This window comes from Saimiri boliviensis, chromosome 1, assembly GCF_048565385.1.
Source record: "Saimiri boliviensis isolate mSaiBol1 chromosome 1, mSaiBol1.pri, whole genome shotgun sequence".
Lineage (NCBI taxonomy): Eukaryota > Metazoa > Chordata > Mammalia > Primates > Cebidae > Saimiri > Saimiri boliviensis.
This window is the reverse complement of record NC_133449.1, coordinates 89,769,259-89,782,291: the sequence shown is the minus strand read 5'-3', so window position 1 is coordinate 89,782,291 and position 13,033 is coordinate 89,769,259. Positions and strand designations below refer to the sequence as shown.

Genomic DNA, 13,033 nt, shown 5'->3' with positions numbered 1-13,033 from the left:
CAGGATATGACTTTATTTGGAAATAAGGTCACTGTGGATGTAATTAGTTCAGCTGATATTGGAGTGGGGTTGGTCCCTAATCCAATGTGACTGGTGTCCTTATAAGAAGATGGCGGTGTGAAAACAGAGACACACAGGAAGAGACACCATGTGGTGTTGAAGGTAGGGACTGGAGTTACACAGCTGCAAACTAAGATTGCCAGCAAACCACCAGAATCTAGGGAGAGGCAAGCAAGACTTTCCCCACAGGCTTCAGAGGGAGCATGGCCCTGCTAACACCTTGATTTTGGACTTCTAGCCTCCAGAACTGTAAGAGAATGCATTTCCATTGTTTTGCCCTCCCCGGTTGTGATCTTCTATATAACAGCTCAAAGAGTGAATTCAAAGGTCAAATTCCACATCTGTATTTGTCTATTTTCATACTGCTATGAAGAAATACCCAAGGCTGGGTAATTTATTAAAAAAAGAGAGATTTAATGGACAGTTCCACATGGCTGGGGAGGCCTCACAATCATGATGGAACGTGAAGGAGAAGCAAAGGCACATCTTATCTGGCAGCAGGCAAGAGAGCATGTGCAGGGAGCTCGCCTTCATAAAATCATCGGATCTTCTAAGACTTATTCACTATCATGAGAACAGCATGGGAAAACCCGCCCCCATGATTCAATTATCTCCCACAAGGTCCCTCCCATGACATGAGAGGATTATGGGAGCTGCAATTCAAGATGAGACTTGGGTGGGGACACAGCCAAACCATATCAACATCTAAGACTTTATTCTACCCAAATACTTTGAATACATATTCAAAGATGTTCACTTCATTGTTGATTTTAATGTTGAAAAACTAAATACTATCTAAATATTCATCAGCAGGGAACTGTTTCAATACTTATGGAATATCCTGTGACAGTTAATATTGAGTGTCAACTTGACTGGATTGAAGACTACAAAGTATTGATCCTGGGTGTGTCTGTAAGGGTGTCATCAAAAGAGATTCACATTTGAGTCAGTGGGATGGGGAAAGCAGATCCACTCTTAATCTGGTGGGCACAATCTAAGCAGCTGTCAAAAAATATAAAGCAGACAGAAAAACATGAAAAAGAGAGACTGGCCTGGCCTCCCAGCCTCCATCTTTTTCCTGTGCTGGACGCTTCCTGCCCTCAAACATCAGACTCCCAAGTTCTTCAGTTTGGGGCTTGGACTGGTGTGGTTAGTCCTCAGCTTGCAGACAGCCTATTGTGGGACCTTATGATCTTACAAGTTAATATTTAATAAATTCTCCTTGAAATACATGTATCCTTATATCCTATTAGGTCTGTCCCTCTAGATAACCCTGACTAATGTGATCCTTAATTGAATACTTAAGGTGTGGCTAAAAAAGCAATGAAATACCTAAAAGTTGACTAATTAATGAGAGACTCAAGATAAATTAGTAAGTTGAAAGATCAAGTTGTAAGGTACAGATAGATCTTAAATTTATATCTTAAAAAAGTCATAATAACATGCTAGTATGTAAATATAAAAAGCACTGATGTACTTTTCATAAGTAGTTATTTGGGGTTGGGGGATGGTGAGAATATGAAGGACTTCCAAATTATATACATATATATTTATAAGATTTGAATATATATATATTTTTTTTGAGACTGAGTTTTGCTCTTGTTACTCAGGCTGGAGGGCAATGGCATGATCTCTGCCCACCGCAACCTCCACCTCCTGGATTCAAGCAATTCTTCTGCCTCAGCCTCCCGAGTAGCTGGGACTACAGGCATGCGCCACCATGCCCAGCTAACTTTCATATTTTTAGTAGAGATGGGGTTTCACCATGTTGACCAGGTTGGTCTCGATCTCCTGACCTTGTGATCCACCTGCCTCGGCCTCCCAAAGTGCTGGGATTATAGGCATGAGTCACTGTGCCTGGCTGATTTGAATATATTTTTTAAATTGTCATGCATTACTTTTGTCATCAGAAAAATGAAATCTTTCTTTTTTTTTATTTTGAGATGGTGTCACCCAGGTTAGTGTGTAGTGGTGTAATCATAGCTTACTGCAGCCTTGCACTCCTGGGCACAAGTGATCCTCCCACCTCAGCCTCCTGAGCAGCTGGGACTAAAAGGATGTGCTGCCATGCCCAGCTAATTTTTTTATTTTTTGTAGAGATGGGGTCTTAGTTGTTGCTAAGGTTGGTCTCAAATTCCTGGCCTCAGGTGATCCCCTGACCTTGGCCTCTCAAAGTGCTGGGATTATAGTCATGAACCACTGCACCTAGCCTAAAATCATTTTTCTTATACATTCTATGAAGGGAGATTCACATTTCACCTTGCTTTCCTAGCCCATTTTGTGTTACTATAAAGAATACCACAGACTACATAAACAAAAGAAATGTATTTGGCTCATAGTTCTTGAGGCTGGGAAATCAAGACTGAAGGATTGTTTCTGGTAAGGACCTTCTTGCTGTACCATCATATGGCAAGAGGGCATGTATGAGACAGCAAGAGATTGAACTTGCAGACTCAAGCCCTTTTATAATTGGCATGAATGCACTTATGAGAGTGGAGTCCTCGTGACTTAGACATTTGCCATGAGGCCCCACCTCCCAATATTGTTGCATTGGGGATTAAGTTTCTAACACAAGCATTTTGGGGGACACATTCAAACCATAGCACCCTCCTTCTGAGTTTTTAAATCAGTTTCCTTAGAACAGCTACAATAATTTCTTACTTTTCCAGAATTCATCCTTCTGACAATCTCTCTTTCCAGAAAGTTGGCAAGAACAAGGAAATTCAGTAGGACACATAAAAGTCCTATTTGCTCTCTCAGAGATCCTCCCTCAGAAACTATTTACCTCTATTTTACACTCAATGTGGACACCTGTTATTCTAATTTTTATGACTGTTTAAATATTCATGCTTATATTCATAGTTCTTATGAATAGAGCAGTTTAAAAGAGGGATATGGAATTGCTAGTGGTAGGTATACTGACAACAGAAATGAATGTTTTCAGAAAAATTATATATATATAAAAAATTGCAAACCAGCCTGGGCAACAGAGTAAGAGACCCTGTCTTTACAAAAAAAAAATGGTTTTAATTAGCTGGGCAAAATGGTGCATGCCTATAGTCCTTGCTACTTGTCGGGTAAAGGCAGGAGGGTTGCTTGAGCCCAGAACTTGGAGGCTGCAGGGAGCTGTGATTATGCCACTGCACTCTAGCCTGGAGATCTTGTCTTTAACAAAACAAAACAAACAAACAAGAGAACATTACAAGGACTTACATATATATAAATTTGGATCATTTAATTATGACAAGTAAATGTAATAAACTATCTTTTTTATAACTCGGTGAAGAAAATGTTTAATTATGTCTATTGTTTAAGAACTCAGAGAAGAGTATAATACGTTTGATTTAGATTTCCATTTGAAATGATTAAAATTAAAATTCTGGAGCTTAAAGGAAAAATGCTCAGTTATCTTAGAAATTGTACTGTCCAGAAAGACTCATTATCCAACAATTCTGGATAATCAGGATTTTTCTTCTCTCTTCTTTTCTTCCTAGAGCATTTAATCAGGGCCACACACAGTCTAGAGGTTTTAGAAGTCCCCAGTTGAGTCATTTACTCACCAGCAAAGTAAACAGGGAGGAGAATGAGTCTAGGAGCATGGGGTGCTAGGCGTGGCTCCATTTGCAGCCCCTCCCCTGAGATAGGATGAACAGTGAGGGGGCAGCAGGGGCGGAGGCATCACAGTGAAATTTCTCTATGCCTCTTTCAAACTTCCTTCCCCTAGCTAAGCCCAAAAATGGTTGGTTAGGCTATAAAATAAATAATGCTTATTAAGCCTAATTACCGTGTAGCAAAAAACAGATAAACAATTATGCAAGTCATTAAAAGAGTCAGATCAACTTTGCTGTAAATGTTTTCTTACTTTAGAAACTGCAGTTTAATTTGCTTAGCTTTTAGAACTCACTGTTTTTCTAGCAAGCTAGACTGCTTTAACCATCTCCCATTAGGGAGGAGAGGAAGGGAAAGAAGGAGGGAAAAGAAAAAGAGACACATAATACTTAAACACACCCTTAAACACACACACACACACACACACACACACACACACACACACACAGAATTGTCCTTGAGAACATTTTAAAAATCAGGATAGGCTAGATCTACACAAAGTAGGGCTATGACAGCATGGTTGCAATCACTGTACTTAGGCGAAAATGCATGTGCTAAATTCCCCAATTTCTGCTTGTTCTAGAAATAGAGCTAAGATTTATATTAAGCTGAAATTTAATGTGCAATTCACTTTTTGCTTTCTCTCTCTCTCTCTTCTTTTTAAAAAGCTGGTAACCAACATTAAAGACATTGTGGTTAGTATCTTTATAACTAAAATATAGCTTCATTTCTGCTCATGGAAATATGTAGTCAATTAGCCATAATGTGGTCCAGACTCCCTTTGATATTCTAAAATAAAAACATTCCAAGTTATTTACTTGAGAAGAGTTGTTTCTAAGCATGCCCAGTAGCTGCTGTTTTTAATAATGCTGCTTTTAATGGGTGTGGGGCATTCTGAGTGAAAGAGGGGAGGGAATGCATGGCTCAAAGTTCTGAACTATAATCACTGGAATTTTGGAGTATAATCATGAGGTCTTATATTTAGATTCAACTATTATTGAAGTTCATTCACAGACATTTAAAAATTCTTGTACTCCTTTCTCCTTTCAAGCAAGTTGAAGTGGAAGTGAGGAGTAACCAGGAAAAAGCAGCAGATGGGGATACCATTTACAAAGATGCCTTGCCCTGGGAATCCTCCCCACAGGAGCAAGAAGGGAGATACCCTTTACATAGCATTGTCTGAAGAGTAGTTTCCAAATATTTGTTCTTGGACATGGCAGAGCTAGATGCCCAAGAATCTCCTGGGAAACATTAATTATAAAAACCAAGCAAAACAGAGCCCCTGCCTCCACATTGATTTGGAGGGGGTAAAGTGGGATGTACCAGGGGTCTGGGTGGCAACCACTGATCTGGAAAGCATTGCTCTGCATTTGTAGTTAGATCATTTGGGCTTTCTGGCAATTCCTTGCTCTGTGACCTCAAGCAAATCAACTTCTCTGAGCTTTATGCTGATTATTTAGAAAGTGATGATGATATCTGGGAGCTGCGGTGGCTCAAGCCAGTTGTCCTGGTGCATGAGGAGGCAAGGTCAGGTGTTCAAGGCCAACCTGAACAACATATAAATTTGTCATCCATTTAAAAAAAAGTGATAATGACATCAATAAATCTTGAGAATCAAATGAGATTCAGTATGCAAAAGCACTTAGCCTGTCAGTTGCCCTCCAATTTTAGCTAAGCTTAGATATTTAAATCCCAGTGATATTTGTGCTAAGTAGTGTGGGAGATAAAAAAGAATCAGAATTTTTATGGTACAGCCTCTAAAATGTTACTGAGGGAAGTTCTGAAGAAAGAACAATAGGAATTGCTGTAGTCCTGGAGAAGAGAGAACTTTAGCTGGGTCTAGAAGTTAAAACAGCAAAAGAAACAGAAAGAGGCTCATTTGTCAGGGGAACAGCAAAAGCCAAATATAGAGTCAGGAATGATCAGGGTGTATGTAGTATCAGAAAGGAGATCAAACTGGCTAGCATGGTGGAACAATTACAGAGGGCCTTAAAAGCTCAGCTGAGAAGTTTGTACTTGATACTTCCATGCATATTTTCTATGTTTGTTGCCAGAGTTCCACTTAGTAGACTGTTTACACACATACCCTTGAAACTCTAGAACTGTGCTGTCCAATATGACAGCAACTAGCCACTGTGGTTGTGGATTACTTGAAACGTAGCTAGTCTGAACTGGGATGTGCTGTAAGTATAAAACACATACTAGATATCAAAGATTTAGTGCAAAAAATATTAAAATACTTATACTGATTATTTGTTGAAATGATAGTATTTCAATATATTGTACTAAATTTCAAATAGTATTAAAATTAATTTATCTGTTTCTTTTCCTTTTTTAAATAAGCTACTAAAAACTTAAAGTTACATAAGGGACTTACATTACATTTCTTTCAACAGTACTATTTTAGAATGTTAGGATGGGTATAAAAGAATTTTATTTGCGCAAGGAGCCTGGGAGAAAGAAACAGATAAGCACTTAGGTAGATGGCTGAGAAGATGCCTAGGAGGCCAGAATTAACAGTATTGTATATTGTGTCTCCCTCACCACACACACACACACACACCTGGGATATATATTAAAGTCAAGGCAGTGGAACTTGGTTCTGGGTCATTGAATAGAGACTAATATAAAGAGATATTTTTGTGTGCAATACTGAGGGATATCTTTCCAAAAGAAGAGCCATTAAGAAACTGAGAGAGCAAATAATGTATAAGAATTGTACAGGATTCATGTTTAAGGACAAGAGCAATAAAAGTCATAAATCTGAATGCGAGACAGAGACCTGTCCCACTTCAGGAGAATACCACTAGTGGCTCCATGGGCTACATGCTTTACCACTGGGTAGGACCAGAGGAGCAGAACAGCTATGGTCAGAAGAAAGAGAGGGTAGAAGTAGCTCTAGCTACTAGGTAGCTGAGTGGAGACCAGCAGTTCTGACAAAAGAAGAGCAACCTTCTCCAAGGAGAACACAGGCCCACAAAAGACCTAACCAAGAGATTTCGGGTGGTTTCTTTGTTTGGGCCCAGAGTCAAAAGTGATTTCTACTGTTACCCACACATTTTAAGAGAAGTATATATTTCCTACTATCAGGGGGAAAGTTTTGTTTTCTGTAATATGACAATGCCAAAGAGAATAGATTATGTTAATGAAGAGGGTTTTTTCTCCCTGAGCATTGTGATGAACATGTTTAAGTAAATTTCAGGTAGAATCTACACCTTATTCCCTTTCCAGCTTCCTTTCTTTTTTTTTTTTTCTAGTTTTTAAAAAATGTTTATTTCAAGTACAAAAAGAAATGTTTAAACATTGTCCAAAAATTGTGTTCAGTTTCACAAGTAAAAAGTAAGACCCTGGAAAAAAAGTTTATAATTCATTATAAAATACTTAATAATATACTTTGACATTTATATCACAGTGGGCATTTTTGAAAAATAAGTTTTGCTAATATAGCTTAGAAACCAAAACATATTTGCAGTCCCATTTAAATAAACAAGTCCTTAACTAAGGAACAGTCCTCCCTCAGAATGGATAGGATTTCAAATTGATTTGTAAAAGCACTCCAAATAAAGTAGAAATTCAAATACTTTATGGTTTCCCCAATGAATACCATCCATTTCTTACATATGCCTACCCAAAGTTCTCAAGCCATTTTCATTAAGCACTTTCAATGAAATACAATGAAAGTGGGAACCAAACTTTATCATGGCATTTCTGATTAGTTACAGCAAAATATTCTGAAAAGAAAAGGAAAGAAATTTCCCAGTGGCAATTACAAAACCACATCTTATAACTATTTTACCGGACTGCTACAAAGGCTTCTACTTCTCTTCTCCAGGTACATCTGTTTGTAGGTTTCAAACATTGCTTTCGAATTTTTTACAAGATTTTATATCCAGCTTCCTTTGAACCACTTAGTGCTAACTAACATCCAAAGCCTGGGTGTTAGTTAGCATTAAGGTTTCAGAGAGAGAGGGAAACTATTACGTTTAATCAAGTGAGAAAATTTTGGAGGGGGTTGTGTGTAGACAGGAAGGACAGCAGGGGGAAGGAAGGGCTGGGAAGAGGAAGAAGGCTTCTCATTCTGTGATGTGATCCTCTTCCTGTAACTTCACCAAAGCTAAAGTCAGTCCTACTAAACTCACCCAAATTTGGCATGAGTGGATTTCTCAGAAAAACCAGCAAAGAGACTGAGTGTTGCCTCTGGGGTGATCAGGGGAGAAATATACAGCATATCCAAAGATCCAGCCAGATCTCAAAATATAAGTCTCTCTGTTCCTTCTCATATTAGGGAGACAGAGAAATGAAAAATATAGAATTAGAGTTTAGAGATACAAGAATTGTGGCTGGGCGTAGTGGCTCATGCCTGTAATCCAAGCACTTTGGAGGTCAAGGCGGGCAGATCACCTGGGGTCGGGAGTTCAAGACCAGCCTGACCAACATGGTGAAACCCTGTCTTAAAAAAAATAATAAAAAAATTAAAAGGGATACAAGAATTGCGCTCAGGAATAGCATGTGGGGGAACTGGCCCTATTGGCCCTGCCCCTATGCTCTGGCCAACAGGGTTTAAAGGGAGTTTCTGGCTCTGCAGGCTGTGCTGTTTTAAGGAACTGTTTGTCTCTCCAGGAAGGAGTGCTGAGCTTTTCCAAAGCTCTTTATCTCATCCTCTTAGAAAATTTTCTTTCAGTTTTAGTAGAGCCTTAGTTGGCTCCAAGGCCGTAATGTTGAAAGACTGAGAAGTAGGCTGGGCATGGTAGCTCATGCCTGTAATCCCAGCACTTTGGAAGGCTAAGGTGGATGAATCACGAGGTCAGGACTTCAAGACCAGTCTGGCCAAAATGGCGAAACCCTGTCTCTACTAAAAATACAAAAATTTAGCCAGGCATGGTGGCAGGTGCCTGTAATCCCAGCTACTCAGGAGGCTGAAGCAGATAGTTGGCTTGAAGCTGGGAGGTGGAGGTTGCAGTGAGCCAAGATCGTGCCACTGCATTCCAGCCTGGGTGACAGAGTTAGACTCTGGCTCGGAAAAAAAAAAAAAAAAACTGAGAAGTAATGGGTCTCCAGACTTAAGTATTAGTGCCGCTTCAGATCCAAAAGTTGGGGGAAGAAGAGGAGGCTGGAACGATCAGGGGAGAAAGCCAGGGACACTGGAAGGGGTGAGATCATGATACTTGCTTTCCTGTTCTACTCATCTGTTAGTATTAGAATGAGTAGGCTTCTGGAATTCAGCTGAGTACTGAGTTTTGTTTTGTTTTGTTTTGTTTCCTGTTGCTTTTTGGGCTCCATGTATTAACTGAGGATTCCCACATAGAGCTCCTCAGACTTTGAGCCTGCTCTCCAGCTGGCAGTATGTGCTGCTGCCTGCCATTGGGGAAGGAGTGAGCAGGAAGAGGGACCTCAGTAAAGGGGAGGGCTTCTCAAGGGAGGATCTGATGTGTCTTAAATGAAGCTTCCTCTGTCTGAGTTGACCAGCAAAGCTGTATTTACTCCAGCAAGAATCACCTTGGCAACCAGCATAGCCAATGGAATCTTAGTTTTTAGAAATATGTTGGGGCATATTTGGAGATACGTATATAAATATGAATTCTGTATGTGCATGTGTGCATACACAGATAATTCTGTGTATACATTTTTCTCATGTGCTTGGCCATATTCATTTTCACACTAAAGAAGAACCCATCAGTCTGACATAATGAGATTTTCTCAGGCTATTTGCTTGTATTGTAACTAGGCTGTTATCCTTTGATGGTACTTTGGGTAACACTGAAAATATGCTGAATACCGTATTTCACAATGGTACTGTAGTCAATGTAGGGGAGTAGGGGGAGGGAGGTATCTGCTGGCCAGCTGTATTTTCCATTTGCACAGAGCATCAGCTTTTCTGGGGTCATCATGGATCTGGGGCCTGGTGCTCAGCTCTTTAGGTCAACCAGACACAGTCCTCTTACGAGAGACCAAGTTCCAGAATTCCCAATCATCAGACTTATTAGCTATTTTACAATACATACAACAGAGATTCTTCCCAAAAGGAAGAAAAGTGAGAAGTAACATAATTCCAGGAAATTACTTGATAAGCACAGCTGATCAGGATAAAAGGAGTTGAGTTATCCCAAGAAATACTGAGGTTTTGCCGTAATAATCATCTTTTTGCTAAAACACACCAGTCAAATGACCAGGAACATCTACATGGGGGTATTTTTTTGTCCCTGGTTAGTACAGGGACGTAACAGCAAACAGTCACTTTAGAGCTTTTCTTTCTTAGATTATAAGCCCTTCCCATCCCAATCTTAGACAAAGTTAATCTGCTTCTGAGAGAAGAGTAGAAACAAAAAACATCTGTCCCTGGAGAAGGGCAGGAAACCTGGTCAGGCCCCATATCTGCAGTGACACAAACAATGTATCTCCTCTCATTAGAAGTGAGGCGGGAAATCCTCTCTTGCCCAAGAATACACGCAGGTACAAGGCAGAAACTGGCTTCCATGGATGTGGGAGGGGCAACGGTGCCAAGCAAGTTTCACCCTCAAGGCCCAGGCACACAGAACCTAAGACTGAGGCTGAACTATGATATTAAAAAAACCTTCCTTGCCCCCACCAAGAACCTTGCACTGCCATAGCAGCCTTATCACTGCAGCAGAGGCAAGAGCATGGAGAGGCACCCCCATCCCCACCCATGGCACAAGAATACAAAGTCCAAAGAGAGATGAGAGTGGAACAGGAACACTGAGAACACTCCTCCAATGCTTCAGGACCCACACTAGGAACAAGATAATAGCAGCTGATTATTTGCACTGAAGATAATTGTAACAAAAACAAAACCCAAACCCAGCTCAACTACTGAAAAAATTGACTGAACTTCCCACATGAACAGCTGGACAGAGGAAAGACTATTTACATCAAAGACTATTTCCAAGAGTAAATACTATTTATATCAGTCTCTACTATTCCTTATCACAGGTCCAATATTCAGTAAAAAAAAAAAAAAAAATATATATATATATATATATATATATATATATATATATATATGGACTGCCTGCCTGCCTGGGTTGCGGAAGTGATAGCCGCCGACCGAGCCTGCTGCTTTCTTGCTACTGCTCCGGCTTCCCGGCTACCCCGCGGACGCTGAGGGCGGCCCGGCTGTGGATGGTCAGATAGCCCCTGTCTCCCGTCGCCCATCTCTGGCCCCTAGCAGCACGGAGCAGACGGCGGCAGCAGCAGCAGCAGCAGGCGAGGAGGAAGATGGCGGGACGGCTGCCGGCCTGTGTAGTGGACTGTGGCACGGGGTATACAAAACTAGGATATGCTGGAAATACAGAACCACAGTTTATCATCCCTTCCTGTATTGCTATTAAGGAGTCGGCAAAAGTGGGTGATCAAGCTCAAAGGAGGGTGATGAAAGGTGTTGATGACCTAGACTTCTTCACTGGTGATGAAGCAATGGAAAAACCTACATATGCAACAAAGTGGCCAATCCGCCATGGTATAGTTGAAGATTAGGACTTGATGGAAAGGTTTATGGAGCAAGTGATCTTTAAATATTTAAGGTCAGAACCTGAAGACCATTATTTTCTTTTGACTGAACCTCCATTGAATACTCCAGAAAACAGGGAATATACTGCTGAAATAACGTTTGAATCTTTCAATGTTCCAGGCTTGTACATTGCTGTGCAGGCTGTTCTTGCCTTAGCTGCATCTTGGACCTCAAGACAAGTAGGAGAACGGACATTGACTGGTACGGTAATAGACAGTGGAGATGGTGTCACTCATGTCATTCCTGTGGCTGAAGGGTATGTGATTGGCAGCTGTATTAAACACATTCCAATCGCAGGACGAGATAGAACATATTTTATTCAGCAACTGCTGAGAGACCGAGAAGTAGGAATCCCTCTAGAACAATCTTTGGAAACTGCTAAGGCAGTAAAGGAGCGCTATAGTTATGTCTGCCCAGATTTAGTAAAAGAATTTAACAAGTATGATACAGATAGGTCAAAATGGATTAAACAGTATACTGGAATCAATGCTATCTCAAAGAAAGAATTTTCCATTGATGTTGGTTATGAGAGATTTTTGGGACCAGAAATCTTTTTTCATCCAGAGTTTGCTAATCCAGACTTTACACAACCTATCTCAGAAGTTGTACATGAAGTAATTGATGTCAGACGTCCTCTCTACAAGAATATTGTCCTCTCTGGAGGTTCAACCATGTTCAGGGACTTTGGACGTCGCCTGCAAAGAGATTTGAAAAGAACTGTAGATGCCCGGCTGAAATTAAGTGAGGAATTGAGTGGCGGTAGATTGAAGCCAAAACCTATTGATGTACAAGTCATTACACACCACATGCAGCAATATGCAGTTTGGTTTGGAGGATCAATGCGGGCTTCCATGCCAGAGTTCTACCAAGTATGCCACACCAAAAAGGATTATGAAGAAATTGGACCTAGCATTTGTCATCACAATCCAGTGTTTGGAGTCATGTCGTAAAATTGACTTCATAGTTATTGGGGTTAGGGAGGTGGGGAAGAGATAATCTTTCTGATTACCTGTTTTGTCTGGATGGTTGGTTTTGAGGTTTTAAACCTGACTTGAAATAGTAAGACCAAACATGATTATACAGGAATATTTTAATAAGTGTATCAACATGCAGATGTAGAAGAGAGCGAAAGTGATTGTGTTTTTCTTTAGATTGAATATTTGAATCTTATATGTAACAAAAAGAAGTGGGTTTTAGTTCTTTCTGTGCCCTGATATTTTGTATATTAATGAATTATCCAAGATTTGATGGGATTTATCTGTGTGTAGATAGCTCTATAATGCTTGAATTGTACACTTCTAAGTGTGCAATGCAAGAGCTTGTTTATATTTCATACTTTTTATACTTTGAGGAAAAACCGTCAAAGAAAAATTGTATTTGAGGGAAAAAACCATGACCAAGTAAAGGATAAATTTAAAAATATATATATAAATATATATGAAACACACATACATACAAACACCAGAAAAAAGATAATCCATTGTCCAAAGACAAAGCAATCAACAGAACCAGATCCAGAGGTGACCCAAATATTGGAAAAATCAGGCAGCTGATTTGAAATAATTATGATAGCAGTACTATGGGATCTAGTGGAATGTATAGACAAGAGGTATGAACACTAGCTGGGCGTGGTAGTGTACACCTGTTGTCCCAGCTGTTTGGGAGGCTGAGGCAGGAGGATCACTTGAACCTGGGAAGTGAAGGCTGCAGTGAGCAGAGATGGTACCATTGCATTCCAGTCTGGATGACAGAATGAGACTGTCTCAAAAATAAATAAGTAAAAATAAGCAAATAAATAAAAGAGGCATAAACATATAAACAGTCTTATCAGTAGATTGG

At 40.1% G+C, this 13,033-nt stretch overlaps 1 long non-coding RNA gene and 1 pseudogene across 1 annotated transcript in view; one reads left to right on the top strand and one right to left on the bottom strand.

Moving 5' to 3' along the window:
• LOC141581051 (uncharacterized) overlaps nt 1–13,033 on the bottom strand; it is a 285,372-nt gene that overhangs the window by 57,437 nt on the left and 214,902 nt on the right. The window lies entirely within an intron of this gene.
• On the top strand, nt 10,696–12,319 carry LOC101038709 (actin-related protein 3 pseudogene; annotated as a pseudogene).